The 19,683-nt window shown below is 45.9% G+C and overlaps 1 long non-coding RNA gene across 1 annotated transcript; it reads right to left on the reverse strand.

Annotated features, from left to right (window-relative positions):
- Positions 1–11,133: 11,133 nt before the first annotated feature.
- On the reverse strand, positions 11,134–15,566 carry LOC141374380 (uncharacterized). Its single transcript, XR_012381204.1, has 3 exons — positions 15,449–15,566; positions 14,618–14,674; positions 11,134–13,451 (listed from the first exon to the last, which is right to left on the reverse strand). It is a non-coding gene; the product is annotated as an uncharacterized lncRNA (long non-coding RNA).
- Between the last annotated feature and the right edge of the window lie 4,117 nt (positions 15,567–19,683).

A 19,683-nucleotide genomic window follows, 5' to 3' on the forward strand; every position in this document is an offset into this window, starting at 1 on the left:
TCCACCTGGGCAGTCGCTGACTTTTCCCATCTCCGTGGTGACCTGTGGCTTCTCACCAGCTGGCCCCACACAACTTCCGTGCCTAGTTGTATGGGCTTTGGAGCTGATACTTACTACCTGTGTGACTTCTGCCACTTGCTAAACCTCTCTGAGCCTCGATGCTTATGGCCTAGATTGGGGGGATGGTTGCACACACGTATGCTTATCTCAAAACTCATCAAGTTGCATACATGAAATATGTATAGCTTTTTGTGTCAATCATAGCTCAAAAAAATATTTTGAAAAATAAATATCGTTGGGGTGCCTGGGTAGCGTCTGACTTCGGCTCAGGTCATGATCCCAGGGACCTGGGACTGAGTGCCACAGGGCCTCGGGCTCCGCACTCAGCAGGAGTCTGTTTGTCCCTCTGCCCCTCACCCCTGCTCATGCTCTCTTTCTCTGTCTCTCTCAAATAAAGTCTTTAAAAAGATATTAAGAAATAAATAACGCTTTCTGCCATGCTTTCTTCTAAAAAAATATTAAAGCTTCTATGAACATTTGGTTAGAAAAGAAGCCAAAAATAAATAAATACATAAATACATAAATAAAAGAAAAGGAATGAAAAGGGAAGACAAGACATGGCGAGTAGATGCTGCTTAGTTCTTCTCGGCCTGCCTCCTCATTCTGCCCCTCCTTACTTGGTGTTGGGACTTCTTGTTCTCGTCCCGTTCACCCCTATCCAGGGTTCCAAAAGTATAGTTCGGGGATGAAGTACTGGACATAGCCCTAAGTAAGTTCTGAGTTCTGAGCCCTAAGGAAGTACGAGAATCAGGGTGAACGGCTTGGCTGATTGTGGGAAGGCACCGCGGGCCAGTTATCTGTTCGCAAAACACTTTGCTATGTTTAAATATATTTTATGAGTTTCAAAACAAAAAGAGTTCTACTCTTTTTCAAATAACAAATGTATAGTGTTTAGCCAATTATAGTTTATAATGGGAGAAATTGGCCACCTTTTCCTTCCTTCCTCCCTTCCTTCCTTCCTTCCTCGTTTGGAAACCTAACCACTACTTAAAATATTATTTTAAGATATGAGATGATTACCAAATACACGATAAAACCCAAGTTTTTCTAGGTCTCACCAATGTTTGGAAGAGGTCCTATGAAGAGTAATCATCCAATTCTCCAAGTCACAAGAATGTCACCTGGTAGGGGAGGAGGGTAGGGGGATGGGTTAGCCCGGTGATGGGTATTAAAGAGGGCACGTTCTGCATGGAGCACTGGGTGTTATACGCAAACAATGAATCATGGAACACTACATCAAAAACTAATGATGTAATGTATGGTGATTAACATAACAATAAAAAATTAAAAAAAAAAAAGAATGTCGCCTGGTGGTGATTCTGCCTGAGAAGTCCTGGGCATGCTCAGGGAGACTCTCCTCTGTACTTCATGCTGCCAGTGTCCCCCCAGCTCTAGCACTTCATGCTGGGGCTGCCACTGTGCCTCTAGGCACATGCCTCCTCCCGCAGGTCCCCAGGGTATGGATAACTGTCCCCTACAGGTGATGCCCTCGATGTCCTCAGTTCTCACGTTTCCCAAGCTATGGACCAGTAAGTGGTGCCATAGGGAAGGAGTCTCAAAGCACTATTGCTTCAGCTCCCATATTTTATAGAGTCTATTAAAACAGATCTTTCCATGTTTTTACTTATAGTCTTCTCTTTCTCTAGACATGGGTGTGTGTAGTAAGCCAGGCCAAGAACAGGAGAGAGGGACGGCTCCCCCGCCCCCACAGCATTCAGAACATCTTCATGCTCAGTTTCTTCCCTTTGGATGAGTCTCTTTCCAGGAAGCTCCCGGCTTTTGCAGAAGGAGTTTTGTGGGGTCACTAGCCCAGTTTCCAGCAGTGACCCAGGCTGAGTTCCTTCCTGGAAAGCTCCTCAGCCTCCCAAAATACATGTCTGTTGGGCCCGTTCTGCCCATCGATTGAGGACACCAGAAGACTATTGCCCCCGGGGAGGGGGGCTTCAGCACATGGTCTTACGAGTAAGTCATTTTTTTTGGTAAGCCTATTTGTGAGCTTCAGTTTTTCAAAAAATTGACAACTGCCTGTCCAATTATCCCTTAAGGTATAAATGTACCATCAAAAAGAAGGATTTGAAAGCTGGGCAATCGCTTAAAAGATAACCAGTGGCAACAGTCCTATATTCTAGCAGATTCCCTGGGCAGATAATGCTATGGTTTCATTCATATTTTTGATGAGTCTAAGAAAAAAAGAATCAAGGTTCTTTGTTGGCAAAGATGGAGCCGCTGAACCGTAGTCTGAGACCATGGCTCAAAATGATTCAGTACTTCCAGCAACAGAATTAAAAGGTAAAGTCTAAAGGAAAGGCTTGCATGGGGACATTCGCTGATAAAGTATGTGCCAAATGCCAAAGAGAGAAGAGGAGTTGGCTTCTTGTTGATTTGTGGGGTTTTTTTGAGATTCTGGAAGTTTACCGGTCATATTTCATTCCTCAGAGAAACGATTCTTCCATTTCACCACAAAAGGCTCGCAGAAACCATTTTGTTGCAGCAAACCTTCTCTCTGGATCTTCCACTCCTACTCCGCGGCTGCAGAGGGAATGCTAAAAGGATTTCTAAGGCAGTACCTCTGAAAAAGAGATTCTTTGAACTTGGTGCCCTACAAAATGCCCACTTTCCCCCAGAGGCTGGGAAAATGCAAATTTGGGTTCTCGGGAGGCTAAAAGTGTCATTCATTCAGTTCATCAGTCATCGATCGTTATTAATCCCCTACAATGAAGTGCAGGCTCGCCTGGGAGCACTAGCAAGTCAGCTGTGAGCAAACACAGTCCCTGTGTTTAACCCAGGGGTGCGGGGCCACGCAGGGCAAGGGGGAAGTGGTGAGTTACAATATTGCGGTTCACTATGTCATGGGGCTTACTGGAGGTCATTTTCTTGGCTCTCTTCTTCGTTTGCTCTTCAACCCAATTCCTGTCCGGCCTGGCTTTTTTCCTGTTCCTTTGGCATTAGGCACACTCCAGGGGTCGGTGACACAGTAGAAAACCTGTTCTCTCCAGGGTCCCCATCCACACAGCAGCTCTTTACGATGAGCTTCTGAGAAGGACCTCTGTGGTCAGCACAGGGTTCTGGGAGCGTCTCCTTCCCATGTGTCCCCATGCTGCCTCGCCTTCTGTAGCTCTACTTCTGTAAGAAGTTGTGGCCGGGAGAGAAAGAAGAATCTCGAGGCCAACTGTGAGCCTCTGCTATGTGTTGGGCCCCTTTGCTGGGTGCTTCAAGCACATTATCCTTTATGCTCCCCCCAACCCAGGGAGGTCCGTATTAACACTCCCGATTTATAAATGAGCAAACGGAGAATCCGAGTTTGTGAAAAAGTTTCCCAAGGTCTCATAACTGTTAAGTTGCAGAGCCAAGACTCAAAACCAAGTCAAAAGGAAATAATGATAAAAACCTAAGTCTAGAGTGGTCTGTGATCCAGGTAAAAAAATACAAACTGAATGAAAAACATTATGCATTTTGCTTTTTCTACAAATAGGCGAGCAATCTTCCTATTATTTCACACACCTTAGAGGACACTCCCAGGAGGAGACCTTAAAAGAGGAGCCCCTGATTTAAGGGGTCAGTGAAGAGGGACTGTCGTCTCGGGTAGGTCCCCTCTTTCTACTCTGTAGTGACAAGCTTGCCTTGACATGACATTTCCTAAGAATTCATATGTTTCACGCATTTGCATATGAAGGTATGTGCCTAGGGCATCACCCAGAACATCAGTGTTGTCTTTGACTGCTGTGTGGATTGTCTTTGAAACTTTTTCCCCAAAGTGACCTCTAGCAAAGTCATTAAAATCAATGTACATATCCTGTCTTGGGTCCTTGTCACTCTAGCTCCAGGAAAGAAGATCGGCCAAAATTTACTGATCCAAATCCCGATCACCTGGGAAGGAAGAAGAAAATATAGCTTTCTTTGGTTATTTAACACTCCTGGCTAATTAAAAAGGTATTGCCATTTGGACCGGGACGGGGGTGGGGGGGGCAGGGGTGGAATTGAAGGGGAGGGGACTGGGTTTTAGGTGCACCTTGTACTCAAAACACAATCCTCCACCCCCTCTACTTTTTCTTTAGAACAAAATGGATTTAATCTGGCAGGACATTTGAGGAAAGTCAGACCAGGCGGGTCTAAGCCATTTACAAATGTTATTGCCTCTGGTCTCAAAGTTGAACAAAATGAGAGTATAATCTTCGAATGTGCCAATGAACCCAGGTCACCCTGCTTTTCAGCAGAAAGGCCACTTTGCATTGGTAAACCCGTGACTGCTCATGACAATCAGAGTTTATTTTTTGTTTTAAAACTTGCAGTGGTATTAATTCTCTATAAAGCTTTAGTCCCGCCTTGGACTTTTCTCATGCTTCGTTATAGAAATCCCGGAGCAAGATGTTATGCCCCACACCCCGCGGTGATCATCCTGGGAAATGAAACCCTTACGACTTACCCATTGGCAAGGAGTAAGAATCTCCGGTCTGATTTACAAAGAATGATGGAAAGTTGGATCCTGGCTGTCCCTTACAGATTTGATCTTGCCTGCACTCAGCAAGATAGAGATTGCATTTTCAGGTGAAACTGGGGCTTCAGAGAGTGGGGGCCTGGGAAGGAGTATACCACACCAACTCCAACCTTACCCCAGCCCTCGGCTCTCTCCAAGTAACTCCCGGCTTCCCATGGCCCCTGCCTATACCTCCCCTCCTGGCCTCCTGGCCTCTCTGGATGCCTCATTTTTTTTCACCTGGCCTGACCTGGCCTGGTTCCTGTCTCCTATTTTGGCATATGTATGAAGTGTTCCATATCTTAAAAGTCTAGCTCTTCTACCAATAGCCTGGCTCTCTGGCTAAAGCCCAAGAAAGTCTCTCACCCACCCACACAACTGCTCGGTGACCTGAATGCCCCGGAGTTTTAGGTGCCAGAGATGGAAGACCGGATTAATCAGTCTCTCCAAATGCAACAGAGGCAAAGAGCCAAGGGTATTTAGCCCTTTTTGGTTGTTTGCATCGAAATTAAAGTAGTCACCACTTTCATCAATAGTAATTAATATTTCCTGAGTGCTTATCAGTAGCATGGCATTATATTAAGTCCGCCCGGGGCTTTTCACAACATAGAGGATGTGAAATCTCCAGTCTCAATGAGCATATGATAATGAGCAAGACATGGCAATTAATTAGCAACTATTTATGGAGTGCCCATTTAGGCTCAGCATTTTGCTGGAAGCTTGTATACAAGAATTCCGTAATCTTGGGAGAGACCCTTGACGGGTTGGAGGCTGTCTCCCAGGAGCCCTGAGTCTGGCTTTTGGAGGATGCAGAGGAGGTTGGGGAGTTTGCTTTCTACCTCCAGCCCCAGGCACTACCACCTCCCTATGGTTTACTAACCAGGGGCTGTCCATCCCCCTCCCCAACCTACCCCCTTCCCCGGAGTGTTTGAAAATGGATGGGAGCATTTCTTTTTTTTTTTTTTTAAGATTTTATTTATTTATTTGACAGAAAGAGACACAGTGAGAGAGGGAACACAAGCAGGGGGAGTGGGAGAGGGAGAAGCAGGCTTCCCGCGGAGCAGGGAGCCCGATGCGGGGCTCGATCCCAGGACCCTGGGATCATGACCTGAGCTGAAGGCAGACGCTTACCGACTGAGCCACCCAGGCACCCCAGGATGGGAGCATTTCTTATTTGCTTTGGGTTATTACAAATAACTAATACCTTACAGTATGCCAACAACTTCAGTCCTTCCAACCAAGAACTTTCCCACTCAGAATGCCAACGGAACCCCTCTTGTGCACTGATAGAACAAAAGCCATGAAAATACACAGAAGGCTAGGGAGTCCTCACCCTGTTTCCTTCCCACATTCTTTCGGAAGCCCTTGGCAGGGGAATGGCTTGGGGCGGGGGCAATGGCTAGATTATCCAAATGCTCCTGAAACCTGAGTGCCTTGGGCACTTGAGATTAAGCCTCAAATGTCTGTTCTGCTAACAAGTCCAAAGAAGCGTGCCTTTCTTGGTTGTGGCTACAGGACCCTTCTGGGGAAAAGTTAAAAGAGATTCTAAGTTCAGGAAATTATTTGGCCCCTGTTTTTAATTTAACAGCTATATCACAAGTGTCTTTCAGAATAATTTTTCTTGATAACTGCAACCAATTTAGGAAAGGGGAACGTGAAGCATAAAAGTAACGGTCCCACCACCTGCAGTGAAAGATTCGTCAGACACCCGTTGCCCCCCCAAGCTCTGGGCCCTACCAAGATCCCCTAAGTTCCAGCCAAGCTGCCTGCAGACTTGCAGCAAGAGGCCAACAAGAGGCAGCCTGAAAGCATAGAAAGAAGTGGCTGACCAAGGGGCAGTAACCCAGGGACGGGCGTGGAAGTAAAGAATGACATGCCCCCGAAGTGGAATGTGCATGAATCTGCCTGAATCTTCCAGACATGATGGAGTGTACAGGGGAAGGTGTCCACGTTCAAATCCATTTGGAGCCATGCCCTTCAGGACCAGAAACATGACCTTGGAGAGTGACATCTGGCTCTGGGGAATGCTGAGGGCATCTTTGGGCAGATGAGCCGTCTTCGTTCACTCATGAGAAGGGTTTCTTGGATGATTAAGGCACATTTTCAAAAAGAAACCAGAAAAGTCGGTGAAGAAGAGATTAGGAACGTTCATGTCGGTGTCTGAGCAGGGGAAACTAGTAATGGTGAATTCTAGTTACGCTGTGGTCTGCCGGGACGAGATAGGAAGGCTTGGAAAAATTTCCCCTGACCTTGGAGCCTCCCAGGTAGGCTGGTGATATTGGCAGAAGGCCTTGGAGTCCAAGTTCTACCATTTCCTCCTGTGTGACCCTAAACGAGTTATTTCACCTCTCTGAACCCTCATTTCCTCATCTCTAACTGAAGATATTACCCACTCTGGGTTTGTTGTGAAAATTAGGAATAATGTATTAAAAGCTCAATGCCCAGCACCTCATAGGTAGTCAACAGACAATAGGTTTTATTGTCAGTTGACCTTTTCCTAAGAACAGCCCGTAAGAGCTTCTTCCTACCGAAACTAAGATTTAACTCCAAAGTGTTCCTGCCAAATAGGCGTTTTTGATATATATTTCTTTCAAGGCAATTATAGAATTATTTGATTATAGAATATTTAATCTGATCATCAAAAACACTACTGTAAGATGCTTTGCCGTAATAACAATTTCAGTTAGAACTCATGGTTACAAGTGACAGCAAACTCCATTCAAACTGGCTTAAGATGAAAAGTGGATTCCCCTCTCCCCCCCCCCATTTAAACTGAAACATACAGGGGGTAGATCCATCTGGCTTTAGGTTTGCCCCAATCTGCAGCTCAAATAATATTGCCAAGGCTTGGTTTCTCTCTTTCCATCTTTTCATCTATAAAAGTAGAAATTCCCCTCAGAGTGGCAAGATGGCCCCTGCATCTCCAGACCTTCCATTCCAATCCTGACAGTTTCTGTATAAGCCTTGAGACATAATCTGCTTAGACTGGAGTCACATGTTCATCCCCAAACACTGTGGCCAGGGGGATCCAGTGCTCTGACCTGGGTCACGTGCAGCACCCGAGTCCGCAGGAGGAAACCTACCTGAAGGGCACGAAGTGAGCAGGGGAAGGACTGTTCTCCAAAAGGAAATCAGGATGAATGGATGTTGGGCTAAAAAACGAATCCACTCCCAATTGCTGGACCACAGCCGGGTTTCCTGGGGTTGTTAGAATACAGTACTAACTGGGCCATGGATAGACATTAACCAGCCAGGTGAGCCATACGGGTGAGCTTGGTTTGGAATTTCTCAAAGTGTAGTCCATGGCCCACCGCAATCTAAATGAATGTCCTGGGATGCTTGCTAAGAATTTAGGTTCTTGGGTTCCACCCCGGACCTACTTCATCAGAACTGTGGAGCTGGGCCTTCAAATCAGCATTTTGTTTTGTTTTATTCTCTCCACCCAACATGGGGCTCAAACTCACAACCTGAGGATCAAGAGTTGCATACTCCACTGACTGAGTCAGCCAGGCATCCCCACAAATCAGTGTTTTAAAATAAGCTCTCAGAAGATGCTAATGAACAGAGAAGTTTGAGAACAATTGAAGTGTAAATCCTGGGCCATATCAATGTGAGGCGCCCAGGAGAAACATTGTTGGATCAGCCTTCATATCGACCTCAGCAAACTTTGATACACCTCCTAGATGATATTGCCTTACTCATTTACATAAAGGAACCTCACACAGGTTTTTGCATTTCAACATTTTGATGAGTTATCCTTTGGCCAGGGTACCACACAGAACGGCTCTCTTTACTGATGGGAAACTGAGGCATCATGGCTGGTAAATTGGCAGAAATGAGGTACTGTCTCTAAGGTGGCATCTTAATTTGCTCAGAGTCCCACATCCCCACCATTCCAGCTTTATTTTTCTCTCTAAATAGTGTTGAACTATACGAGAAGTCCAATAGACCAAGAGAATACCCCGACAGGTTGTGGTTTCCCTGCGTATTTAACTCTGAGTTTATTTATTTTTCATTCAGGCTAAGAACTTCTATTTTGTTGACTGAACACCAGTTTTCTGAGTTCAGAGGACCTCCCCTTCTTGGGGATCTAAATAATGCCCGAAATCCAATGAAAATACCACCAAGCACATTTGCAGGACCCGCCTCTTCCCACAGGGAGACAAATAGAGCAGAGTAAACAATATGAAACCCAAAGCCTGCTTTAAATCCTTATCTAGAGAAATGTGGTCCCAATTGGATTTGATGGCTCTTAAATAAAAATGGGATCTGACTGAGCCATTGAAACTCCCATCTCAGTGTATATGCAGGATTCTAGCTGTTCTGCTTTTAACAGTCAACAGTGTTTTTATGGCCTTTTTAGAACATTCCTTTTGGCAAGTCTGCAGTAGCATTTCATAGGGAAAATTACTGCCAAACGCTGGATGAAGCAACTTTACTGCCACTTCTGTTTCCTAAGGGATCCTTCTAGACACACAGACCAACACAGCAGCAGTCGTGGTTAGTGGTAGTGATATTAGGGACTCATATCTTCAGCTAGTAATTAGTATTATAACCTGGCTGTTTGCTACAGTGCTGTTTCCTCAACAGGAGCCTTCTCTTTTCTCTGTTTGCTGATTCTTATTTCTCCCCAGGTACCTTACCTTTATCTAAATTAAATCTCTTCCCATTTACTTCACTTCCTCACTAAGATTGCCATAACACAGTTTCATCTTTTTTCCTTCTCTCTTCTTTCCTCCGTCCCTCCCTTCCTGCCTTCGTCCTTCCTCTCCGTCTCTTCTAGTTTAGTGGCGCCATATTGTTTTCCTCCTCGCATTAGTAAATTAATCAGAGTAAAAGTCTTGGCCAAAATAGATCACCGAGATGCTTTAGTTTACATGCTCCCCATTTGAGAGTGAACCATCAATAAGTGTTTGCCTGTGTCAACCGGACTATCAAACACCATTTTGCTTTTATCATGAGGAATAACAGCAATGGTCGTGGATCTGGCCACGTCAGAGTGGGATTAGTTGCATCGATCTTTTCCATTTCTGATGGATTTGGTTTTCCCTTTTGTAATCCTGTATTGAAGAGTAAGCAAGTTTGTACTTTCTTTTCTCTTTCAATAGCTGTTGAGGGCGTCTGGGTGGCTCAGTTGGTTAAGTGTCTGCCTTCGGCTCAGGTCATGATCCCGGGGTCCTGGATCAAGCCCCGCATCAGGCTCCCTGCTCAGCGGGGAGTCTGCTTCTCCCTCTTCCCCTGCTTGTGTTCCCTCTCTATGTCTGTCTATGTCAAATTAATGAATAAAATCTTAAAAAAATAAAAATAAATAAAATAAAATAGGTATTGAGGGTGCCTGGGTGGCTCAGTCAGTTAAGCATCTACCTTCAGCTCAGGTCATGATCCCAGGGTCCTGGGATAGAGCCCCACATCAGGCTCCCTCTTCATTGGGGAACTTCCCTCTTCCTCTGCCCCTGCCCACCCCCCACCCCCCGCTCATGCTCTCTCGCTCAAATAAATAAAATCTTTTAAGAAAAGAATATTATAAAATGTCAGTTAACCCTAAATTAATTTTTAGGTTGAATTCTATAGTTAGAACATATACTATCAACTGATACAATTTAAAAAGGACTAATGAGGGCAGACATGTATTAAAAGATATTTAAGTGTATATTTATATATTGAACATACCCACACTCACATAGGTACACAAACAATCATTTAAAGGTGTGATGCTTGCACAGGAATGGACAGACAAACCAGTAGAAGGAAGGGTGGATTATCCAATACATTGTGTTAAAAAAACACTGAAGACCCATTTGGAAAGAAATTATGTATGGCCACTGTTTCCACCATAGGAGAAAACAAGATGCGGGTGAATTAAAGCAGTAAATGTAAAAAGAAAATCACAATAAGAAAACCAGAAAAACATAACCAAATATTTACATGACATATGGCCAAGAAAGGACTTTATAAACATTTTTTTTTAAGATTTTATTTATTCATTTGAGACAGAGAGAGACAGAGACAGAGAGCATGAGCGGGGGGGGGGCGGGGGGGTGCGTCAAAGGCAGAGGGAGAAGCAGCCTACCCCCCCCCCCAGCAGGGAGCCAGATGCAGGACTCGATCTCGAGACCCTGAGGTCATGACCTGAGCTGAAGGCAGACCTTAACTGACTGAGCCACCCAGTAACCCCGGGACTTTATAAACATTTTTTTTATTTATTTTTATTTTCTTTTGTTTATTTGTTTTACAAACCCTTGTGTCGAGGGCTGACTTTCAATAGATCACAGCGAGGGAGCTGCTCTGCTAGTACGAAACCCCGACCCAGAAGCAGGTCGTCTACGAATGGTTTAGCACCAGGTTCCCCACGAACGTGCGTTGTGTGACGGGCGAGGGGGCGGCCCCCTTTCCAGCCGCGCCCCGTGTCCCGGGACGAGGGGCTCTCTCCGCACCTTTATAAACTTTTTTAATGGAAAAACTATGAAGAAGAAAAAATCAGTACATATGACTACATAAAAATGTAAAACTTAGGCACATATGAATTAAGACATAATATAATAAACTAGGAAATAACAGACAAGTAGTTAATATTCCTTCATTCAGTCATTCAGCAAATATTTATTGTGACTTATTATGCGTAGGTGTTGTCTGTGTGCTGGATGTTCAGCAGTAGACAATACAGACAAAACCACCTCCCTCGTGGCAGACAATAGATCAGTAAGACAAGCAAGAAACCCCAGACAGAAAAAGGGACAAAGGATGCAAGCAGACAATTCACCTAAAAGAAAAACTGAACACCTAAGAAATCTATGATTGTGTTGTTCGTACCCAAGTCTGTCCTAAATTCTACGCGCAGGACCTGTGTCAACCATCTGGCGCCACTCACTCCCATGGCCGAGGGTCAGACTTATGCCAATAGCTGGCCTGTCCGCCCACATGCCTTCAGCCATGCTTTGCCATGCCTGACACCCATCCAGGGCTCCAGACTCTGGAGCCAGTGTCTGGTTTGGGATCCTGGCCCCTCCACTTAAGATGTCCTTGGGCAAGTTACTTAACCTCTGCATGCCTCAGTTTCCCTCATTTATTAAAGGTTTTTATTTATTTATTTGAGAGCGAGAGCAAGACTGGGGGGGGGGCAGAGGGAGAAGGAGAAGCAGACTCCCCGTGAAGTGGAGAGCTGGACGCGAGGCTGGATCCCAGGACCACGGGATCATGACCTGAGCCGAAGGCAGACGTTTAACCAACTGAGCCACCCAGGCGTCTGGGTCTTCATTTTTTTTATGTTCAGACGCACTGTGTGCACACCTTCCCGCTGTCTTTTCACGAACTAATTCTTGATGGTTCACCAAGTTCTAATAAAGCCTATTTTGCCTGTCTGTGGAACCAATGGGAAGCAGTGAAAAAGATTTGGCAGAAGTCCTCCTAAATAATGAATGAAAAAAAGAAACTTTGTGAGTGTTCTTTGCACTATCTTGTTGAAAACTACCCCTAACACTGACATGTTTCTTTTTCTGCCTTGTCCTCTTTAAACATCTCCCCTTGTAAATGCCACAATCCTCAGGTAGTATTTTAAGATAACTCAGCCCTGCCTTGGAAGGGAGAGTAGATAGCAAACCTACTGTTCTCTAAGGTAAAAGGGGGATTTAAGGTTCATGTTCGAAATGGCTGGTATGAAATTTGAGGGTCTCTTAGATTCTTGGCTTGAGAGCAAAGCCATGAATAACTAAGACTTTTGAAATGTCTTTATTATACCTACTCCTTATAAAGCACCTTGGGAAGGACAAAGTATTACATAGAGAATTTTGACTTTAGTATAACTCTAGTTTTATCCCAGTTCACAAACCCAAGGCACATTTCAATATGACAATCAAAATATAGCTCATGGCTATACATACAGATTTTTCAAAAACATGGAATATGCCCCAATTTTTTATTCCAAATTTGGAAATTCCTTCTCCTAACTCCAACCCTCCAGAATTGCAAGCAGGAATATTATAAATCAATAAAAATTCATGTTCAAGGACATTAACACAGTTATAAAACATAGGAGAGATAATCTGCATATAGCATTGCCTACGTAAAATTAATAGGCACGTAGCTTTGAGAAGGACTTCCTGTTTCAGATTTCATTTTAATTGTAGCAGAGCCTGCTTTCACCTTTATTTTTCCTTAGCTCATGTCCTCTGTTATAGTCCACACTTAAAGGAAGCATTTACATAAGGACATTTTTGCCTAGCTAGAGAATTACTGGCTAAATGAAATATTCTTGTGATAACCTACAGGCCAGTTACATAAATGAATGAGCAGAATGTATTAGACAACAGGACCAGTGAAGCCTATAAACTAGAGGTAAGCTGCCCTCTCTAACGGGGTCTGCCAAGTGTTACCATTCAGGATGAGGGGGGCCAGGGTCCCCAAATCTTCCAATCTTCCAACACAAGTCAGAAATGCTGATTTTTAGGCAAAATCTGCAAATTTTTAAATTTTGAAAACTATGCAAAAATCAAAACAAAACACTGTATAGCCAAGCCAACAAACAAAACACATCTGGAGCATCGAACTGTTTTGGAGGGTTTTGGAGGGTCCAGTTAGGGAACTCGGCAATTAGTCAGGTATCTGATTTTGTTTTGCTTTGGTGTTGGTCATTTCGATGCTCACTGCGTTTCATAGCAAATGGAGACTTCGCATCAAGCCCTGAATTTGAAGGTACAAATGTATTCAAGTCAACAACATGACAGCTCAAAGCAGATCTTATCCAGATGAGAACCATCACGGGAAATGGAATAGACTGAGGAAGTGGACGATGTTCGGGCATTTTATGAATCAGGCTTGTTGCATGAAGCAGGCTAGCATGGTTCTAGAATGAGAGTTTTCCATGATTCCATACTCCAGACCCGTGAGACGGTGGGGTTTCAAAGGGCAAGTTATAGGTAGCCTGTAAATAAATATTTAAGTCTATTTTAGCACGCAGAGTTACGTGAACCACAGGCTGGATGTGTTCTGAGTAAATTGCTTCAGGTTAAAGAAGCTGACCCTTCCTACTTCCTTCCTGTTTCTATTTCCACTTCCTGTGTCCTCACTTTCGTCCTCCAGATGAGTCTTGTCTCTCCTCCTGGTCTATCGTTCTGTCTATGGTTCAGGCCATTTTTCTCAATCACCTAAGCTAATATAAATATTCCGTTCTGAAATGCATTATTCTATGTTCTTACTTTATTTACAACATTATCCTTAGGTGACTATTAAAATTAGTCTTAAGGAAACAACACCCCCCCCCGTTTTCAAACCCATCAGTGCCTTCCCTCTGTCACAGAAACTCCACCCTCACCCACTTCTGCCCTTGTCTGTCTGAAGACAATGACAGCCATTGCCTGCAAGTGCAAGGGGTGGGGAGCACTGGGGATTGTTCTCAGGCTACGTGGGATTGGGGGCCTGACCCGGAAATGGGCTTCTGGCCTTCATCCACCATCTCCTCTCCCTAAATTTGTTCCTCTTGCCATGTTGAAGAACTAAACTAGATCAGTCTTATACATAAGGAGTCATGCCCTTGAAACGAACAAACAAAATAGTTGGAAAACCCCTGTGGATTCAGCACTTCCGATGTGAATCCTTAAGAAATTTGCTTTTCTCACCAGCAGATGGCTAGGAATACGATGGGTGACTTGAGGGAGGTTTAAGATATAAGAGGTGAAAGAATTATTCTTTTTTTTTTTAAAGATTTTATTTATTTATTTGACAGAGAGAGAGAGACAGCAAGAGAGGGAACACAAGCAGGGAGGGGAGTGGGAGAAGGAGAAGCAGGCTTCCCGCCGAGCAGGGAGCCAGATGCGGGGCTCGATCCCAGGACCCTGGGATCATGACCTGAGCCGAAGGCAGACGTTTAACGACTGAGCCACCCAGGCACCCCGTGAAAGAATTATTCTTTAAAAAAAAAGGAAGAAAGAAAGAAAACTATTCTGGAGGTTTAGAAACATGGTCTGGGAGTTAGTGATTGATTAATTGTAGACTCATTCAGAAGGAAAAAAGGAAAAAAAAAAGGAATCCCAGGTCAGGTACTGTGTTTGGTCTTGGACCTGCAGAGATATGTAAGTACTAGTAACATACCTTATTAAAATAATGAGATAAATAAGAGGTGAGCTCTTCCTTCAAGGATCGCAGGGTCTAGAAAACAGAGCCGACAGGTAACTCGGTGATTACCACTTTGCTAGAGTACTACCATAGCATGTACAGGCTTTGGAGGAAGTGCAGAGAAGACTGAAACTCTAAGGTCTTAAAGAGCAGGTTTTAAAGAAAGTTTAGCTACAGGAGCAGGGTTTGGAGAGAAGAGCGCACCAGAAAGCCTAGGCTGGAGAAGGGCGCTGCGCGCATCATGGAGAAGGCAGGTACAATTTCCCTGATCTACTATAACCAGGGGGACTATTTCCCGCCCTGCCCTGTAGGCCAGTCGGCTAAACGGCGGCTGGGATGATGAAGATGCTGGGAGCCAAGCAGCCAGACTAGAACGGCTCATGAAGATGAAGAATGTGAGCAGGGGAAGGAGGCAGGCTGGCAAAGGCAGAGGGGGGCACGTCGGCAGGTGCAAAGGCCCCGGAGGAAGCCGAACATGGGTTCTTCGAGGGGGCTGGAACGGCATGGCTGGTTGGCGGCAGTGTGAGCGAGCGGGGGATGAGGAATGAGGGTAATTAGGGCACACACACACACCCCCACCCCAGCCCAGGGCAGAGCCTTCCAGCACGGGTGGCCTCCAGGAGGGTGCGCTTTACCATCGCGTCTAGGTGGGGAAGATGGAAAGGGGCAGGACCAGCCGCCTACTGTGAAGGTAAAGATAAAGGGCTGGCTGCAAAGTACAGCAGAAAACACGGGACAAACACTGGCCCAAGTGGGCCGGAACTGTCGGCGTCGGGAAGGAGGAAAGGCTGAGGACTACCGGCTTACCAACCCATCACTGGAGCTTCTGGCCCTCGCCGCTGACGCAGTGCACACCACCCGGCAAGGGAATGCCAGCCGCCAGGCCATGGGCAGGCAGGGGCTCTCTGCCGGGGCCTCGCCCCTCACCCAGATCCCCTGAGCCAGGGCGCAGGCCCGAGCCTCCCAGACGGGGTTTGACCTCGCCCCGCCCTGGCGGCTCGCGGGCTGGCACGGACCTGCCTGGCGGGGCCCTCCAGCGGCCATCCAGCAGCCTGCCCTTTGTTCCGTGGCTGGCTTCCACCCAGCCAAAGCCAGGGAATCGCGCTCCTTAATCCTCCATTTGTTAATTATTTAAACACTGTGTGTGTGTGTGTGTGTGTGTGTGTGTGTGTGTTTAATTTCCTTTATTAAAAAAGCACACCGTGCCTACTGGGATGACAAAGCTGAAAGAGGCTGCAAGGACACCCGAGAGATTTCATTCTGAGAATCAGCCAACAAGCTGGTGAAGAAGTCGGCGATCGGGAGATTCTAGTGGCAACAGAGACTCCTAGCGATGAGAGTGAGCGCTGGATCCCCAGCACCTCCAGCCTCGGCTCGGGGCTCCGGGCATCCCTGCCCTTCCCGCAGGCCTGGCCTTCCCGGGTTCCCTCGCGCCAGGCGGAGCTTGAGGCCGCTTCTCAGCCCCTGGGGCAGTCCTGCCGGGCTGTCCTAGCGTTGGGCTGATGGACAGGGGGGGCCCCAGTTTTATGCCCGTCATCTTGAAGGTCCTTAAAAGATAGGCGTATCTAAGGTTTCCTACGTATATACCCTGTGCCAGACACAGTTCTAAACTCTGTATTACCTCAATTACTCCTTAATTCACACCTGGGGGGAGGGGGGTTCGGTTGTTATCCCCATTTTACAGATGTTGAAATGGATGCACAGAGAGGTGAAGGAACTGGAGGAAGCTCACACAGCCGCAGACTCTAGGGGGCGCGCGCCTAGCCATGCCCCGCCCACTCCGCTCCTTTGCCCCGCCCTCGGGAGAAGGCCGAGCTCGCGGGCTGTGTGAGGTCCCCGGGGGCACGTCTTCCACCAGTGCTCCCAGATGGATCCGACTTTACATGGGAACAGTGGAATCAGAAAGCCGCGTGACAGGGGCGCCTGGGTGGCTCAGTCCGTTAAGCGTCTGCCTTTGGCTCAAGTCATGATTTCAGGGTCCTGGGATCTAGTCCCGAATCGGGCTCCCTGCTCAGTGGGGAGTTGGCTTCTCTCTCTCTCTCTCTCTCTCTCAAGTAAATAAATAAAATCTTTAAAAAAAAAAGAAGAAGAAGAGGGGCGCCTGGGTGGCTCAGTTTGGTTAAGCAACTGCCTTCAGCTCAGGTCATGATCCTGGAGTCCCGGGATCGAGTCCCGCATCGGGCTCCCTGCTCAGCGAGGAGCCTGCTTCTCCCTCTAACCCTCCCTCCTCTCATGTACTCTCTCTCTCTCATTCTCGTTCTCTCAAATAAATAAATAAATAAATCTTAAAAAAAAAGAAGAAAGAAAGATGGTGACAAAAACATGAGTGCATGTTTTTGCTTAGAGAAATCAAGAAGAGAAAGATGTTTCTAATCGTGATACAAAATCCAGGAACCATGGGGGGGGGGAGAATTGACAGGCCTGAATACATAGAAATTTAAAAATCTATTTGGCTAAAAAGCAACATAAAACTGGAAACCTGGGAAAATACTCATCCTGCTTGTTAGGAATGAATGGCTACATTTACTAATATTCCAAAAATTCTTCATGGTAAAAGATGTAAGCAGGCACTTCCCAGGAAAAGAACTAAAAATGCATGATCAGCAAACGAAAAGATGTTCAACTTCATTTATCTTTGTTTAAAAGTAAATTTTTCACCTGTGAAGTTTGCAACCATGACTTCACAGAAGTATCTCCATTTTCAATTCTACACCTCTGGCATCTGTCTAGTGTCCTTGCTTTCCATAGTTCTAACTGCTTTCTCCGGCAGTGCAAAACCTGGCTCCCAGCATCCTCATTATATTTATTTGTTTAATCAATCCATTTTCCTGTATCAAATCTCCCACTGCCCACTGCCCACTGCCCACTGCCCCCACTCCACCACTGCTTGGTCTCTGATTCCTTGGGCCTGCTATGCCTCCACTGCCCTCTGCAGGGATGTCCCTTTACCCTGAGCGGGTGCTCACATCCTGCTCTATCTCCCCCCTGCACACATGTGGACACCTACCTCCCCCAGCTTGAGCTCTGCTTTCCCCACCGGTCAAGAACTAAAAATGCATGATCAACAAACGAAAAAGATGTTCAACTTCATTTATCTTTGTTTAAAAGTAAAGTTTTCACCTGTGAAGTTTGCAACCATGAGTTCACAGAAGTATGCCCACCCTTCTTGGTCCCACCTTTATTTATTTTTTTTCAAAGATTTTATTTATCAATTTGACAGAGAGAAAGCGCACAAGCGGGGGTGGGGCGCAGAGGGTTAGGGAGAGGCAGGCTCCCCACTGAGCAGGGAGCCCAGCAAGGGACTTGATCCCAGGACCCTGAGATCATGACCTGAGTCAAAGGCAGATGGTTAACCTACTGAGCCACCCAGGTACCCCTTGGCCCCACCTTTAATTCAGACATTGTTTAGAAATAAATCTACTTGTAAAAAAATAATAAAAATAAATAAATAAATCTACATGTGTGAAATAATGGGTTAAAAGGCCATCGATCTTTGAATAAAATTGCTTTCCCAAAGGATCATGCCAATTTATAACACCATAAGAATCACATTCGAGTGCCCGTTTAACCACACCTTTGCTAGCATTGGGTATTACCCATTTTTGCAGCTTCTTTTCCTTTTGGTTCCCCCCCATAATTAGTGTACCAAAGACAGAGCCAGAATCCTAGAACTGTTTATGGAGCCATCTCATGTAGCTGCCCTGCTCCGCTAGGTCTGAACCTAAACACTCTAAGACAGGTGGGCTTTGATCTGATTAGTTGGTGAGCTGTGCACTGTTATTTATACCATCAGTATAAATAACACGTCTCTTTACTGAGCCCCTGCTCCCCCCATTCATAAAGTAGGAATATGCCCCAGTATGATGTGCTGGATTTTGCAGGGGTTTGCAAAGATGTATAAGTTACAGCCTCTGCCCTCAAAGATCTTGTATTTTTTTAAGTGTTTATTTATTTTTCTTAGTGATCTCTACACCCACCGTGGGGCTCAAACTCACGACCTTGAGATCAAGGGTCACATACTCTACCAACTGAGTGAGCCAGGTTCCCGGAAGAGCTTATATTTTTGAGAAGGTCATTTATTCTTTTTTTTTTTTAAGATTTTATTTATTTATTTGACAGAGACACAGCGAGAGAGGGAAACACAAGCAGGGGGAGTGGGAGAGGGAGAGGCAGGCTTCCCGCTGAGCAGGGAGCCCGATGCGGGGCTCGATCCCAGGACCCTGGGATCATGACCTGAGCCAAAGGCAGACGCTTAACAGCTGAGCCACCCAGGCGCCCCAAGAAGGCCAATTATTCTGATGGTATTACCAACACAGTGTTCATGTACTAAGTGACCTCCCTTCTCTGAGGCTCAGATTCCTCATCTAGAAAGTGGTGTATCCAATCTTCTGCGAGACTTCATGATCACACCCTGTCCCTCACACTGAGCGCTCCTCCCCAACACAAGCGCTGCACAAGCCCAGACCAGTCCCGGTCCTCCAGGGGCACACGCACATGCAGTCACTACCATTAACGGCAGGACCCATCCTCACTCCCAGGCCTCAAGCAGCCGCCAGACATCTATGATCTCATTCAATTCTCACAGTTTTATTAAGGTTATTGTTTTAATCCCCGCTTTTTAGATGTTGAACGATTTAGAATTTAGGCGTTCCAATACCGAGACTTAAAGAGGGTCTTGCCAAAGGTCCTAAAAGGTGGGCCAAAAGCTAAACCCCAGTCCACGGGACCCTAAAGTGTGTTCCCCTCTGTTGCCACAGGCAACCTCATCCCACTGCCTCCTGTCCTGCCTGCCTCCTGCTTGTCTTCCCTCAGCGACTCCCTTTGCTTTCCTCTTTGATTTTCTAAATGCTATCCATCCGGACACCCCGATGGCTCAGTTGGTTTAAGCGTCTGCCTTCGGCTCAGGTCATGATCCCGGGGCCCTGGGAATCTCTGCTCAGCGGGAAGCCTGCTTCTCCCTCTGCCTGCCTCTCTCTCTCTCCTTCCCTCTCACTGATAAATAAATAAATAAATAAATAAATAAATAAATAAATAAATAAATA

Source organism: Callorhinus ursinus, unplaced genomic scaffold (assembly GCF_003265705.2).
Source record: "Callorhinus ursinus isolate GAN/ISIS: 27379988/994484 unplaced genomic scaffold, GSC_fseal_2.0 scaffold17, whole genome shotgun sequence".
Classification (NCBI taxonomy): Eukaryota; Metazoa; Chordata; class Mammalia; order Carnivora; family Otariidae; genus Callorhinus; species Callorhinus ursinus.